Source organism: Erithacus rubecula (assembly GCF_903797595.1).
Source record: "Erithacus rubecula genome assembly, chromosome: 21".
NCBI classification, from domain to species: domain Eukaryota; kingdom Metazoa; phylum Chordata; class Aves; order Passeriformes; family Muscicapidae; genus Erithacus; species Erithacus rubecula.
In genome coordinates this window covers 1,943,371-1,960,144 of record NC_136673.1, presented here as the reverse complement: position 1 = coordinate 1,960,144, position 16,774 = coordinate 1,943,371, and positions in this window count along the sequence as shown.

The window sequence follows — 16,774 nt, the reverse complement described above, 5'->3', positions numbered from 1 at the left end:
ACCCATTATTTTCTTTCCATTCTCTGGAATGCAGGCATGTAGAGAAGATTATTGTCATTTTATGGTGGCTCACAGCTCTGACTTTTTGAAGTGTTCTTTTAAATGTACTGGCATGGATTTACTTGATTCTTTTCACAAAAAAAAAAAAAAAAAAAAAAAAAAAAAAAAAAAAAAAAATCTTGGAAGAAACTTTCTGAAGAATGTGCTGATTCCGAAACCATAACCCTAAATTATCCATTTTGGAGGGATGACATATCAGAGCTATGGATTTCTCTTTTGTACTGTTGCCACTTGCTGCTCCAAGAATAAAAGACAGCTCAGCAGCTTTCTGCAAGCTGCTGAAGATTTATAAGATGTTTTATTTGTGTGCAAACTCTTGAGTACAAAATATCTATGAATTATGTATTCATTGTGTTTTCTAATTACTCAGATCTCAGTTTGTACAGCTCTTGTCAACACTGGAACCACCTCTGAGTTTATTCTTTTCCATGTCATGACAGTATTTCATTGTGACTTGGTTGTTAATCCTTAAAGAACACAAGATTTTTATTAGACTTTTTGAACAATCTTGTAGGCCAGATCCCAACTACTGGCTTTAGTGGAATCATATTCCCTACACAATAGGTATGAATCACAGATGCAGATTGTGTGCCACAAAGAAATAAAATTAAACCATTGTGCTTTAATAACACAATAATTACAGCATATTTTTTTCAGTCTCTGACGTACACATTGAACCAGGTGAATTTCTTGGATGACAGCCAGGCTTGAACTTTGGCTGCTGTTGGTATTGAGATTCTGCAGGAACTGTTTGAGGGCAGTAATGACATCCTGGCCTCAATGACACCTTGGCATGCATTAAAAATCACACCTGGTACAGAGGAAAACTGAAGCAAGTGCTGGGAACAGAATTTTTTGTGGGTCTCTGTGGTAGCAGAGTTGAGTGGGAAAGCTCTAGGGGAATGGGAGATCAAGGATTCAGCAGACTACTGAATAATGATTTTAGATGCATTCTGCAATTTCCAGGTTGGAAATTGAGTTGGGGACAAGCATTGCATGCAGTGGCTGCCTCTCTGTCCCTGCTGAAATCAGAAGAGGGCAGAGCCAGCCAATAAATGAGCATCCCACTGGATTCTGGGCATTTAATGAGGGAGGAGCATCCAGATGGAATCCTGAAGGAACATCCACAAATGGAATGTAACCATCCACATTTGGAGGTGCTGGAAACAGTCCCAGTCATCTCTTGGTTCTTTGGAACTAAAGAAAAGGGTCTTTTCTCTGTCAGGCAAGTTCAAGGTCTCTTTCATATTCCTCCTAAAAGAGAGGAACTTCAGAGTGTTGTAAGGGAACCTCCCAGATCTGTCTCTTCCACACAGCACTGCCAGTCTCAGAACTTTCTACATCAGCCACAGCTGCAAGGTGAATTCAGCAGAGCTGGAAGAGTGCACACACAAGGGATTTCCTGGGAGCAGAGATGAGGAGGAGTTCTGAGCATACATTTGGTGCATCAGGGTGTTTATAGTGAGAAACTTTTCAATTAATGAGACTCTGGGAGCAGCTGACAGGAACTGGAGGAGCCCAGAAGAGCTGTCTCTTGTTAATGAGGTCTGAGCCCCACATTTTGACCCAGTGGGGTTTCTGAGCCCTTCAGCCAAGACTTGTTGGGATGCCATGGATGGAATTCAGCTGCTGGCAGGAGCCTCCTCTTCTGGTGCTGCCCAGAGCCCCCACCCCTGGCTGACAAATCCACCCTGGAGATGGATGTGCAGAATAAAGAGCTGCTCACCCTGAGCCAATGTTCTTTATGGTGGCTGATTGGGAGGTTCCTCGGGGCACACACAGGGTTGTCCCAACACTTGGAGCATCCTGGGGATCATGTTTGGATTTAGATGTGCTTCCTCTCCCAGCATCTCCAAGGAACCAGCCCATGGAAAAGCTGTAATTGCCAGGCATTCCTCCTGCTGGTGGAGGCTCAGAGGCCCAGCAGATGCCTTGCTCAGTGAGTCAGTTGTTGAAATTATTTTGGCTGCTATGGAGCTTGTGCAGGATCAGAAATACCTGCCAAAATGAGGCTTCAGAAAATGTTTGTTTTCCTAGCAGATCTAGATATGCCTCTAGTTTTGTTTTACACCTTAAAACACTTCTCTAGCTGCAGCTGGAGGTTGGTAGGCAGCTGTGGCAGATGTTATAACACAAGCCCTTGTTCTTTGTGCTGGGGCTGCTTGTGTGGGTTTGTTTGCTTTGCCTTGGTGGGCAGGGCCTGGCTGATGGAGCAAAACGATGCTCTGAACCTAGGGAGAAACCCTAGTACTTTGTATTTTGAAAATAGGGAACTAAAATGCAAATAGTGTCCTCTTATTTGGTCCAGAATGAAGCGGGGGGGGGGGGGGGGGGGGGGGGAGGAAAGACAAAATAATAATAATAGTAAAAGTTAGTCCAGAGTTCACAAAATTTTATTGTCTCTCTGACTGGCCCTGTGTTTGCAGAAGTGCTGTTAGAGCCTTTCTCCTGGCAGGGAGAATATCCCAGAAGAGTTTTTCACAGTCCGTGTGTCAGACAGGAATGCAAAGGATCAATTTACAACCAGAGACAAAGATCTGAAAGTGTCCAGAGGGACCTGGGGGAATGTTTCTCACCCCAAATAGTTTCAGTGATTTAAGTGATCCCACTTGCCCGACTGCAGCCTGGGTCCAGCTTTGCCAGGTTCAGCCCTGAGCACAGCAATAAAAGCAGAGTCTGGGACTGCAGCAGAGCTGGGGCAGGAGCACCAAGCACAGCAAAACCTCCTCACAACCACTTCTGCTGCAGAGCTGGAGAGAATTCCAGCGAGTTGTGGAAAGCTCAGGAGTGCACCAGGCTATTCCAGGGTGCTGTGCATGCTGCCATGAGTAACTTGCTTTGTTTAGCAGATCATCCTTTATTATTGGGTTGCAGCTGTCAGGGAAAACAGGCATTGAGCTGAGGGGTTGTATTTAGAAGTGCCCTCTGGATGGGATGGTTTGGAAACTGCACAGAGCAGTTGGAAGGAGTTTTCAGTTCAGTTTGGCCAGTTTTTGGATAATGATTCTACTTCCCTAAAGCTGGTAGTAATTTTTATTTCATATGTTCTTAGAGATATTTGTTTTATTGTCATTTAAAGTTTCCTTGTAAACTTCAAGCAAAATCAGAGGATGTATTAATCTATTTCATGTCATTGCAACAGAGTCTGTAAAGTAAGGCCTTAATCTTAGAAATATATATTGATGTATTCAGCAGGAGATGGCATGAGGGGTTTGTCTGAGTTGTCTGGAAGAGCACACACACAGCTCATCCTTTGTTTCGACTCTTACAAATGTTTGTTGATTTTGAGACTGAAAAAAAATGAGAAAAGGCTTAATTATTGTGACTTTTAACCCAAGATGAAGCTGATGACACAAGTTCAAGACACAGAGAAAGTAATCAGCATTTAGGATTTAGGAGAAAAAGCAGGTGCATTGAAGTTGAGCCCAGTGCTCAGCCCACCGAGGGCTGCTGACCCTCCTGCCTGTGCCTCTGCCGAGAAGAGAGGCAGGTTTTATTTTCCCTGCTTATTCATTTTCTGAGTCATTCATCTTGTGCTATAGCTATTGAAAACTGTAACAGAGTCTGGGAAGCACTTGGCTTTTGAGTGCTGCCTCCTGATTGGACTGGGGAATGCTGCTGTTCGGGAATAATGTGTGAATACCATCTGCTCCGAGGAGCCGCGAGCCTCGGTGGCTTCTGCTGGAGCGGCACCTTCAGCCGGGAATCCGGGCGAGGGGAGCGCCTGCCTTCCTCAATCTCACCCAAACTTGCACTTGCCGCTGGATTTCCTCTCTCTTTCCCCGTGGAACTTTTTTTGCGCTTTGCCCGAGGGCTGAGTTGCTTCTCCTGTGCGTTTTGGGGGTGTTTTTCCTTTATTTTTTTCCCCTGTGTGGGATTTCTTCTGGGGTTCAGCATGCACACCAAGCCGGGAAATAAATCAGGGAGTTTTGCAGCTGTTTATTGCAGCACGAGAGTTCACGTGGAATGTCTGAGTTGCTTTGAGAAACTACTTCCAAAAATTTGACCTACTCGTAAAAAGGTAAGCAAGGAAAGACGCTGGAATTTCGGGACTGACTTTTTACTTGCAGGGGGGGTTTGTTTGGTTAGGAATGAACGTGTCTCGTTTGCAATGTACAGTTGCCTTCTAGCAGTGCCGGGGATCAAAGGCTGGGTTTTGTCTCCGAATTTCTTTAATGAGCAGAGTTGGAACAATGATTGTCTCTTTCTCTTTTGTGTAGGAATTGTTTTACAATAGGTCTTAACCCAAACTTTCTGCAGTGTGAGTGTAATTGTAATTCAGAACAGCAGCTCTTTTGGGGGTTATGTCTTTGTGCAGAGAACTCTCAGGTCTTTGAAACCTCTTTCTCTGTTATCTCAGACCAAGCACAGTTAGTTTTCTGCAGTCTGTATTTCCACTTGCAGAGGACAAGCCGAGGTGTGTGAGCCTGTTAAATCCTGCCCACTAATGACCTGCAGAGAGAGCTGGGGCCATTCCTTCAGTCAGGACAGCAGCTGACACCACAGCCTGGGGCCACCACACTCTCCCTGAACTCTTGCATGTGACTTTGAAAATATGTGTCTACATTTTTTTTTTCTGCAGGTTGCATTCCATTCAGACTCTTCTATCTGCACAAGGCAAAGTTAGCAAAAGGAAGGCAAGAAATATTAATGGTTTGTAAAATCCTATCCCTCCTTCCAGTGAGCCAGATTATTCATTTTACTGTGGTCTGTTCAAGGGGGAAATCTGCAAAACATAGTTCTAAGACTGCTGATGACTCATTGTAATTTATTTTTGACAAATTCCTGATTTTTAGCTTCTTTTGTGTTGGTATGTTGATGGTAACTGTGCAGCAAGTGTGTGAGTTGTATGTACTGATATGTACTGCAAGGCAAATGCTCAGTACCTGTAATTAAAGGAACCATAGGTTTATGTAGCTGATGCTTGATCTAAAATTTTCATATTCAATCAACTTCAGATAAACAAGAGAAGGTCATGCTCCTACTGTGCTTCCCTGCACCCAGGCCTGTGGAGCAAATGTTCCAGAGTACAGCAAGGAGCTGTTGCATTGACAGTGAGGCATCTTTTCACTTAGTCATTTTCCTGGCCCACTGCCAGATCATCAAAAGCAGCTCCTTCAATGAAGAAAAATCTTACTTTGCTGAAGCTTAAATCAAGAAAATTGTGACAAGTCACAGAAGGAATTAGGAATTGAGCTTTGATGATCTTTGTGAGTCCTTTCCAGCTCAGGGTATTCCATGATTCATGAAGGAATGGCTGGATCACACCAGGCTGCAGTACAGGACAGTGCATTGGCTGGAGGGCACTGCCCTTGCTGGGACATGGGATCTGTGGGTTAAGGTGTCACAGTGCCACATGTGCCACTCATTTTTTGGATGCTCAAAAAACTTTGACAGGTCTTGAGTGTGCCAGTCCGAGTGGGATTTTCCAGTAATATCACATTTTTGGGACAGAAAAGCTATTTCTCATTCATTGATAATAATAACAACAATAAATGCTCACTTAGGTCTTTTCTGCTGGAATTATACTGTCAGTCATAGATTTTCCAGTCTGTCATTGGGTCAGATAATAATATATATAATATAATAATATAATCAGTGGTGATTATAGTGAGGAATGAAATATTGACCTCTGAACTCCAGAGGATATCTTCCATTCCAGACCTGGCTCCAAAAGGTTTCTCAGCTACTGGCAGGGGTGACCAATAGAATATGGGATGTGGAATCAGAGCTCTGTAGTTCTGTGGGATGGCCATATGCACCCTCAGATCAAACACCAGCTGGTTGGAAAAGTGTTTATTTTTTATTTTCCATACTTTATCCAGCAGCAGCTCCTTGGTGCACTGGTCTGACTTTGGTAGATATTTGTGCAAGGGTAGAGTTTCCTGGTTCTGACCCTTCTGCAGAAGGTTCCTGCTGGATCCCTCCCAAACCCCTCCACAACACAGCACTGGTCAATATTTCCTTGTGATCCTGTGTAGCTGCAGAGCACTTTTTGTTTGCCTGCCCATGGCTGATGTGCTGCTCTGATCATCAGCACTGCAGTGCTCCAGTGTTTCTCCCTCTCTGGTCCAGATAACTTCATTCCAGCTTAAATGTGCTGCTTTTATCCTCTTCTTCTGAAGGGAAGCTGTCCAGGGTCACACACAGGGAGTTTTTCTCATGGTATTGCAGAGCCACAGGATTTCCTCTGTTCCCCATTAGTCCTTTGCCATTCATATTGCTCCACAATCTTCCTCCTTGCCCATTTCCCTTTCTTTGCTCTTCTTCCCAATTATAAATTGCTGGAGGACATTTGTCATTTTGCTGTGGAGAGTACAATTCACCTGGCATGTCTTTTGGAGTCTGGAAAAAAAGGCCAGGATTTTTGTTTCCTTGAAGATGAAGAATTCTCATTTTCACTACAAGAAAGTACTTTAAAGTGGCAACTCTGACAATTCAACATCATTGTTTATTTACAGCCCAATTTCAGAAATGCACATGGATTCCTTTCCTCTTCTCCTCCACCACAACTCTCTTGTCTGACTTGGTTGCCAGACTTTCTCTGGGAGTTCAGACTCACAAAGAATGTGGCTCCTTCTGCCCTACTCAGTGCTAGAGTCTAAATCAGGACATTTCTAGTGAACTTCAGCTTAAGATAAGTCTGACCTACCTAGAACTGGGGTTTCCAGTTTGCAGACATGACCCAGAGTGATGAAGCTCCACCATTACCATGAAGTTCTCTGCCTGTATCTGTGCTAGCCTTGCCTTTTATATAATCTAATAGTCCTTTGCCAAGGATGTAATATGTAATAGGAACTATTTTTGTGATCTTGGGAGTATTTCTGCTGGCTCTGAGCTCCTTGGAATAGATGCCGCCTCCTGTTATGAAGTCATCGCTCCTGGTGCTCGCCAGCAGACTATCAACATTTTAAAATCAAGATAAGAAAATCAAGAAAAAAATTGGTATTTTGCTTCCATGTAGATCAGATGAAGCACAGAAACCAGTGTTTTAACAGAAGAGAAGCATTGATGGGGGAGAGAAAGACTTCAGAAAAACTGGGACAATCCAGTAGCAAGCACAGGAGTCCAGAGAATTCCTGGTTCCTGGTTCAGACTGTGTGAAACCATTTTGCAGAGCAGCTGTGAAAGTGAAAACCACCAAAAGGAGGATTGATTCAGAATTTCCTCATGGAAATTTTGGAAGTTCTTTCTCTCAAGGAATTTCAGCCCACGTCTTCTCTTCAGTGGCAGAAACTCTGCCAACAACCTGTCCTTAGATCCCTGACCCAGAATGTTTTACTGGGAATGGTACAGAGTGACTGGAGCAGGGACTCCAAACAATCTTGGGAATTTAGTTTGGAAAAAATGTATCCAGAGCTTCATGGCTGTTTTGTGAGGGGCTCTTGACTGCTCAAACTCCAATTTCATACTCCCTTGTTCTGAGATTGTGATTTTCATTTAGTAGCAGAGAGCTGAAGGCAGAGAGTGATGCCAGTTGGGATCTGCAGCCCCTGCCTAACAGAGCTGAGATTAAATGGCTTAAGGACAGTGGGGAAGAGCTGAACCTCTGGAGTAAAGTCAGGGTTTGAAAATTGGTGTGTTAGTATTTTTGGTCAAAAGATCCAAAAGGCCTTTTGAGATTGTTGTTGTTTTATGTGCCTTTGGAAAGCTCTGCCTGACTTCTTGATCTCAGGCATTTGAGCCATCAACTTGGTGAATTTTTTTAAGCTCTCTTTTGAAAATATTGGTGCTTTGTTAGTAAATCAGCCCAGTTCTGGTGCTTACTATCATTTTCCTTGCAAATAGATCCCACATCAAGAAATGTTATTGAATATTTTAAGCTAATTATATATGTACATATTTTGGTGTTGGATAGAGATTAAATATGAATTAAAAACCAACACAGAGAAACATATTCCCTAATGGATTGTAAGAAACTTTCTCCTACTATAAAAAACTTGTATCCCAGTAGATGTAACATGGATTTTTTGAAAGTAACGTAATGTTTAAGGGTTAAGGGTCCATCTCTTACAGATGCTTTGGATATGTTCTCTGGAGGCCAAGCCAAGGAACAGTGTGTCCTGTCCTTCTGTCTGTCCTGATTTCTAACGAGTCAATCCCTGATTTCCCTCCAGTGAATGAGCAGATATGCACCTTAAGAGAAAAGATACTCATTTCTCTGTTCCTGATTTTCCATGTTTCAGGGAGCATTGAAAACTTCCAACCCTTCCCTCGCTGTTTCTTCTTTTACCACTTGAAAATGTTCTTGGGAGATTTTATCTTGCTCTGTGGATTGCTGGGTGCATTAGCACAGCTTCTGCTTGCCAGAGCTCTCACTAAGTAGAACTGGTTTCAATAAATCATTGCAGCTTTGGAAAGTCTGGATTTCCAGTCATGGCAGCTCAGAAGAGGGAGGGGAAACAGGAATACAAGAGCTTTTCCAGCTGGGGAAAGAGCAAAGGTAATTCTCCACAGAGGAGTTTGAACAGAGAGGTCTCTGATGGAAGGCTGTGGGCATCATTCTCTTACAGGGGATTAATATTTCATCCACAGAGGTGGAACAAAGTCTTGTTCTGGTTGAAAGTGGAGGAAGTGAGTGATTCAGCTTATTTTGTCAGGCATCTCCCTGCCTGTGACAAGGTGCAGTACAGCATTTTTCTGGCCATGGAGAAAGAGAGCTCTGTGTGCAGTGCCAGTCAGAGATCCAGGAGCAATTGCTTGGCCTTTGTCTCAGCTCAGTGCAGCTGATCCCTGCCTTGCTTTCCTGAGCAGTAAAACTCCCACCCCAGACTTAAATCTCCCTTTGTCAGGGATTCAGGCTCATACACAGCATCTCTGTTTCATTCACATCTGAACTGCTGCAGATAACCTGTGCCTGTCAAGGTTTGAAATAGTGATCTTCTTATTTTAATAAATCCTTTAGTGTGAAACTGGCTTTAGCCCCCCTTTGCTATTCCTGTTCCCTGTCCAGGGTAAGCTTGGAAATCTTTTTTTCTTCTTCTTTTTTTTTTTTTTTTTTTAATTGCTACTTACTCTCATAAGCCATATGATGCTTTTGATAACAGTCATCAAATTTTACAGCTATCACTATAATCTCAGTGCTGTTAACCATCTGCATCTCTCCTCATGTTCTATAGAAGCTGAAGAGAAAACAAATACATAGTTAATTTTAGCACATCACTCCTCTTAATGGATTTTGTGTCCCAAGTAGCAGAACTGTTTAATGTGCCTGCAAATAACCACATGGAAATGAGGAAGAATCCACACACAAGGACATTCCTTAAGGGTTTGAAGCCCTTAGGGCTGTGCCACAGGGAGCAGGAGTGGTCTGCAAAAGCTTTGAGTCCTACAAAAGTCTGGACACTTGGAGTTATAACTTCTGTAAGATGTAACCTCTGTTCGGGGATTTTAATTCCATGGAATCTGAACTTGAGACATCACAAAGTCAGGTGAAGAGTCAGTTCTGTCTGTATCTGGTGATGAGCTGTGAGCAGTAGTGGGAGAACAGAGCAGGGAAAGGGGAGAAATCTGATTAAAGTAAAGAGAAAGCTGGGCACAGAGTGTGGAAAGCTGCACTCTGTGAAGCAGAGCAGCATGGATCCAAGCCTGGGATCCAGCCTGGACACTTCCCTTGGGTCCTAGAAAGGGCAGAGGCAGCTGGAGAAGAGCAGTGGCCCAGCTAACAGGGCATGCTGTGCCCACAGCCAGTCCTGCAGGGAGCCATTTATCCATTTATCCTCCTCACTGCTCAGCACCCAGCCCTGAGCAGGGGCTGCCAGATGTCACACCTAATAGGGGATTTCCTGTACTTCACCTCAAATCCCTGGATTTGGGTAAAAACACGTGCACTGTTACCTTTCCTGTGCCTGAGCTGAAAGATGGGGATCCCTTCACAGCCTGTGGCCTCCAGGCTGTGCTTCCCCTCCCTTGGCTGCTCAGGAGCCACAGAAGGTCCCTGTTGCTCCAGGTGGAAATGCAGCTCTGCAGTCACACACCTGGCAGCTCTTCCTGAGCAGGGAATGCTCCTGATGTGGGGCAGACCCTCCCTGGGGACTGGCAGCCCCTCTGCTCTCACATCCCAGCCTTGCAGCCACAGCCACACCCTCCACAAAGCTCCTGCTGCCGGTGCCCTTCAGGCATCCAACTGCTCAGCTCTGCAGTCTCACCTGAATAATGCACAGGAATTGGCCATTAATTGAAATATGCATTAGAACTAGGTCAAAGTTAAATATTTTTTTTAATTAATCCCCAAAGGACGTGAAGAGTAAACTGTACTCACTGTGTTGTTTAACTTCTTATTGTTATGAAAAGCACAAAGGAAAAGGTTTATTTGTAAGATAATGGTAAAATACAGGAAGGGGACTGAGTCAGAGATAGGACTGTCTTGAGAGCAAAATTGCCATTTCATTTAGGCTTCACTGGAGTGGTCAGGATTGGTGTTTGAGATGACATCAGTGTGCACCAAAACCTTCCAGTATTGTATTTAATCATTGTGGACACATAGAAGGGGTCTCAAAATAAAAATGATACATTTTAAATTTCCTGATCACAAACCCTTTATATTACTGACACCCAGGATTCAAATAGAAATGTGCACTGAAACTCAGTAATTTTATATATTCCCAATTTTTTTCTTTATAGGAATCCATTTAAAATTACACAAGAAACCTCTCTTCATCTTCTGAGTGTTTCACTGATTAGCATAATTTATAGCCAGTTTTGTGAATAAGGTGATTGTACCCAGGTGATTGCAAAAAGGTCTGTGGATCTCAGTTTTATAAATATTATTCTGAATCTAACTTTGTTAAAGTAATTGATGTAACATGAGTGAGTGCTGTGCAGAGCTCTTCAAGTGCAGAGACCACACACTGTGTAATCTCTGGAGCCAATCCTCACCGTGCCTTTGCTTTTCTTAGCAACAAAATTAACTCCATCATTATAAAATTTAGCCAATACTTTACCTCTGCAGTCAGAATCTTCTCACATGAGATTCAGCCCACGCTCTAAATCCTGCCTTCATTAAGTGCCACTCTTTGCCTCAGAGAGCTGCAGGAGTGACTTTGCAGTCTCTCAGCAGAAGCAGAGATGTTCTTACATCAGGGGATGTTGCAGGGGAGCCCTGGGGGTCCATGGAGCCCCTTCCACAGTTACTCACAATTAGAAAACCTCCAAGGCCTCTCCTCTGGAGGGTCCATTCCCAGATGGGCTCTCTGAAAAGGAAGAGTTTTGTCTCTGAGCCAGAACTCAAGGTCAGCCAGGACAGAGGTGCCCAAGGCTGAGCAGGGACTGTCCCAGGCAGTCCCAGGCTGTGCTCAGCCCTGTGCTGGGCTGCAAAATGACCCTACAGAGCCTGTGCTGGGCTCCTTGTGCAGCTCCTTGGCTGCTCAGGCTCCTTGTGCTGCTTGGATTCTGTCTCCCAGGCTCTGCTCCTCCCTGTAGTGCTGCCAGGAGGGCTGGACGGGTGCCCAAGAGCTTTTCAAAGCTCTGGTTAGGAATTGGTGGGAACCTTGTGTTTGTGTTTCTCTAAAGAAGTTTTATGGCTTTTTCCTGGTGCAGCTCGTGACAAGGTCACTTTGAGGGAGGAGGGTGCAGCTCTCCCTCTGCCAGAGCCCCGTGTCAGCTGTGGGGGGTGACACAAAGGGGTCAGGAGCTAAAACCCTGGAAACTCTGGGTGATGTTCATCTGGAGAACTGCTGAGATGAGAACAGGCACAGCTCTAAACCTGCATGTTCTATAATGATGAGATCCTGGGAGAAGCTGCAATCCTTCTTACAGGAGAGTAGGGAAATAAAGTTTCCCAGCTGTTATTATTAACAAGCCAGGGATTCTTCTTATTCAAGCTGAAGCAGAATTGCCTGGATGTCCCTGGAGAATTCCAGTCCAGCACTAGACATTTGAAAGATTTGGATCCTGGTCTAAAATATTTCCACTGCTTGAGCGAATTTCCAAAACTGAGCTATTTTTTATCATAATGCAGTCAGAGAAATGAAATTTGTGATGCAGTCAGCCATCAGCTTAAGTATTTTGAGAGGAATATGGTGACTGGAGAGTCTGCTGTGTGTGCAGGTCCTGGGCATCCACTTGGGAACAGAAGAGTCCTGGAACAAAACCTCGTGTGGTGCAGCTGCCTTTGAAGAAAAAGCTAGCAATGGGTTTGAGGTTCCTTTATGGGAGAAAAAAGAGAAGGAAAAAGAATGCAAAAGCCAGCATGGTTCAGTGTCTGGGCACATTTTCAAGGGCTATTTTATTTTGAGTAATTAATTCTGTGTTTTATTAGTAATGAAAGCAGGGCCTATTTTGTGCACGGCTGGAGCAGTTCAGGGTGACTCGGCAGGAAGTTAAACTGATGTAGCATTACTTTTGCAATTTATCACCTGCCTGTACTGCTTACTCTGGGTATAACACGAGTTTATCATTGTTCAGAGCAATTACATTCTAAATTCACTTAATAATTACCTCTCAAACCAGATAACTTTAAAGAACTGATTATTTTATAAGCAACTGGGAAAATCTCTAGCGTGACATCTCTTCTTTGAGGCAGCCTAAATGCAAGCTGGCTTTTTGGTGATCTGTTTCAAATTAAGTGATTTCACTGCATAAATGTATGTATTGGGGCTTGAGTGTGGTGTATCCAAATGCTTGCAGCCTTCTTACACATTTGTAATGATTCCAATAATTCCAAACTAGAGAGGTTTTTAAATTTGGTGGATGAAAAATCCATTCTATTTTGTCTTTGGTTAAGGGTTTTAACTTGAAATACTGGCTAGTATAAATGTACAGCTTCAAAACTGGCCACAATTATTGGTAGACTGAACCCAGACCAACCACAGACTCTCCAAAGTTTTTCTTTCCTGAATCTTTCTTCTGCTTCTCCAGGTGTGGAAGGGCCTGGGAGCTGTGGTGCAGACCCAGCTCTAATTGATTATCCCAGCCCAGCTTTGAGGGTCCCACAGTCCCAGGCCAGGACCTGCTGAGTTACTGCACAGCTTTAGGCAGCAGAGTTTTACTGACTGCAGCAAATAAATTTGCTGTGCTTTATGGAGCACGGAGAAGCTTGTTTTCTGAATTTTAATTGTCTCAATAAATTGTGATAAGGTTGTGTTCTGTTGGACTGCAGGAAATGAATGTGAGTGGTTGGAATCTGGACATTGTTGGGAAGGTGTGTTGCTCACAGGGCTGATAGAAAGAATTTTCAATTCTGGCTGAGCAATAACAAGGGTGATAAGGATTATAGAGATCTGGAGTGCAGCTTTCCAGGAATCCCCATTCAGCCTTGGGTTTACCTACAGGGATTCACTTGTCCCACTGGGGACTAAATGATGATGATTTTCAGCTTGTGCTTCACAGAGGAGAGGAAATGTTTACAGTGGGGCTCAGCTGGCTCAGGCACAGTGAATGGGAGAGGGGCACTCGTGTCAGATTGGAGTTCTGGGCATTTAGGGTGAATGATGAAGGATGAACCTCTGCTCTGGAGACAGCCTGGGGAAGAGGCTCCAGGGAGATCTTAGAGCCCCTTCCAAGGGGCTCCAGGAGAGCTGGAAAAAAAATGTTTTGATGCTGTGACTTGAGAGTTTGGTGTTAATGAGTGCATAAATGAAGATTTGCAGATTTTACTCCCACTCTGCTCTTATCCCTGCGCTCAGGGGAGTAATATTGGCTCTTTTCACCGAGGGATGGTTGTGCCCCTTGGGATCACAAAGGAGCTGCTCTCGTCCTGGCACCAGGACAGCATCCAGATCTTTATTTGCAAGATTAGAATGTTTTCAAAAAGATAGGTCAGGTTGAAAGCTCTCCATTGCTCTATCTCCCAACGTTCTGCTGGAGAGCTGGAATGATTGATGAGCATTTCTCATTGCAATTACAGATGAGCAACAGCAACCCACAAATCATGGCACGCTGGGCAGGAGTTCCTGAGCTGCTCTCTGTAGTCTGGCCAGCAAATCATTAAATCAAGCGAGGATGAGCAAGGGGCTGCTGGATGTTCTCGCCTCAGCACAGCAGCTGAGAGAGCTGAGTAAGCTGCTGTCTGCCTGAATCAATCCCCACTCTGGGAATTGAAACAGTGCAGACATGAAGCCTGGCCCTGCCACATAAAAGCTGCATTATGGCTGCAATTTAGGGGACTCCACCTAGAGCAGCTCTTTGAATCCCTAATCCTGGGAGCTCCAAGGGAGAAAAGCAGGAGGCCAAACTCACATGGCTAAAACTTTCCTCCTGAGCCTCTCTCCAAGTGGGGGACCTGGCCTGCAGTGAGGCCAATCCATGGGGAGTTCATGCACAGTGTATGTTGTAATGGGGTTGTACAGTACAGATCCTAGCACATATATTTAATATCTGACAATTCAAATAGCTTGGCTGGCAAACACACTGAACATTGCCAGATCTCTATAAGATCCTGTGAATTCCTGACCTAGATATTCCTTGGAGGAGGGAATTCAGGAGCAGGAGAGAGACATGAATCAGGTATGGTAGACTGGGCTCCTCATTTCTGATCCATTTCCCTTATTTCTTCTGAGTAGTAGGTATCTTTAAAAAATGCAGAATTGGGTTAATAAAATGGTTTAAGATGATCAGCTCAGTCTTAAAGTTGTTCCAAGTTCAGTCTTTATACAATTTACCTTATGCTTGGGGTAAAGAATAATGAAAAATCTAAACAAATAGAGCACTAAGCCTCAATCCTACATGTAAATCTGTGCACATGTGCTGCAAACAAGATAGCACCCATGGACAGATTTGTTTGTGTTGCCTTGTGAGCCAAATGCTGTGGTTTTGCTTCTTTTAATTATTCAGTCCTGAAAGAATTTACTGTGAAATCCCACCAGGCAGAGATAAAGACTGGAAGCCCTGTAATCTACAGCTGTACAGGAGGGTCAGTTTATGGCCTGAGTGTGCTGGAGAATTTAGATGTGGAGAGAATCTTTCATAGTGAACTGGCATGAAAACCTGTATTATTTCAGGGCTTTGCAGCATATAAATTGTGTTTACAATGAAGCTAAAGCTTGGAAAAACCAAATTGGTAAATCTAATCCAGATTTGCTATTCTGATGAATTTTTTTCTTCTCAAATGATTTGAGGTAGTCAGATTAATTCAGACCCAACATGACAAGGGTAAGACAAATTAATTAGCTAAAGCTCCATGAGGGTTTTGTCTCTGTGTGCTTTGTGTGAGGGTTGCAGGGCACTGCTGTGGGTGACTGACCATGGCAGAGGAAAGAAGGGTCCTTCAGCTTCACCCCAAAACTTCCCTCCCAGGCAGGGACAGCACTGCCAGGGAAAAGTTGGAATTCTCCTGCAGTCTGGAGCTGAACAGCACATTCCTAGTGCACTTCCAATATTAAACTATTCTTCTGAGACTGCTCAAGAGTCACAAGTAATGCTTTAAAAGAAATTAAAATTTAGTTGTAGGGAAAAAATGGCCAGGTCAGGTCTCATAAAAATGAGCAGCCAATTTTTAAAAAATGTTGGGTTCCACAGTACCTGAAACTCTTGCATGTCATAACCTTGTTAAGATAATTACAGTAAATGGCTTTTCTGCAAGGGAATCCCCTGACATTCTTCCCTGGGAGATTAAATCTGTGTTGCTGTTCTAGACGGATTCTGCAGCTGAGCAAAAGTGTCTCCTACCTCCTTTAAAAATATCAACAACCAAAGAGAAGACAACACTTAATTCCTTTTTACGAAAGGAAAAGAGAGTCATGTCTTGGGAAGAAGGGAAATCAAATAAAAAATTTAATGCTAGAGAAGAAAGGCAAGAAATGCAGTTGCCATGGAAACCAGAGCTAAGTAGAAACTTTCCAGCAAAGAGCAGAAACTAAAAATGAAAAAGCAGAGTGGTGAGGCTTGGCAGATAGCCAGGAGCTTCCTCCAGCTCCTCTCCTGTGCTCCTGGTGGGAGGTTCTCCATCATCCTTCCACAGGCTGGAGCTGCTGTGGGCAAAAGCTGGGCCTGTGGGTCAGAGCCCTTCACAGGGACAGCGAGTGACAGCATTGCCTGGGAGGAGGCAGCTGGACCCAAATCCTCTGTGTGCTTCAGCTGGGGCCTCTTCCATGGGAGAGGGGAAAATTCCCTGGGAATGTCCCAGGGGGCTCGAGAGGGAGGGGAAGCTGCTTCATCTGATGGTCACAAGTTACCAGGCAAGTCCTTGATTCTTCTTGTGTCCAAACCAAGGTCTGGGAGTGCACTGAATCAGTAACTCCTGTTCTTCAGTCAACTCCTGTTCTTCTCTCATCCCTTTTTCACAGGTTCCCTGAGATCTGCTCTGAGCACTGCTGTGCCTCAGGCTGGCTGGACACCCACCTCAGCTCCCAGCTGGGAGTCCCATTCCGTGTCAGACTGCCCTGGGCACAGGATGTGTTCCATAGTTCCATAGTGGTTGTTGGCTGCATCCCACGTGTTGCTGAGAGCAGAGACCTGTTCCAGACATTCAGTTTTAGCTGGGGCTCTGGGATCATTTGATGCTGGCACGTTTAGCTCAGTTGTATGCAGTAAAGTAATGCGGTCATTGGATTAGCAATTATTAAATCCACATATGCTTTTTAGTATGACATGGAAAAAAGCAGGCTGGGAAAGCTGGGCAGGTTCCCAGGCAGGGCTGTAAAACCTTTGTGATGGCCAGGAAGTGATTTGGGTGAAAGCTTGGGAGCATACCCAGGCCTGTGTGCTGCCACAGATGGAAGCAATGAAACCTGGGCTGTTCAGATTGCCTTCAGTCATATTCTTGGAATTAAGCACG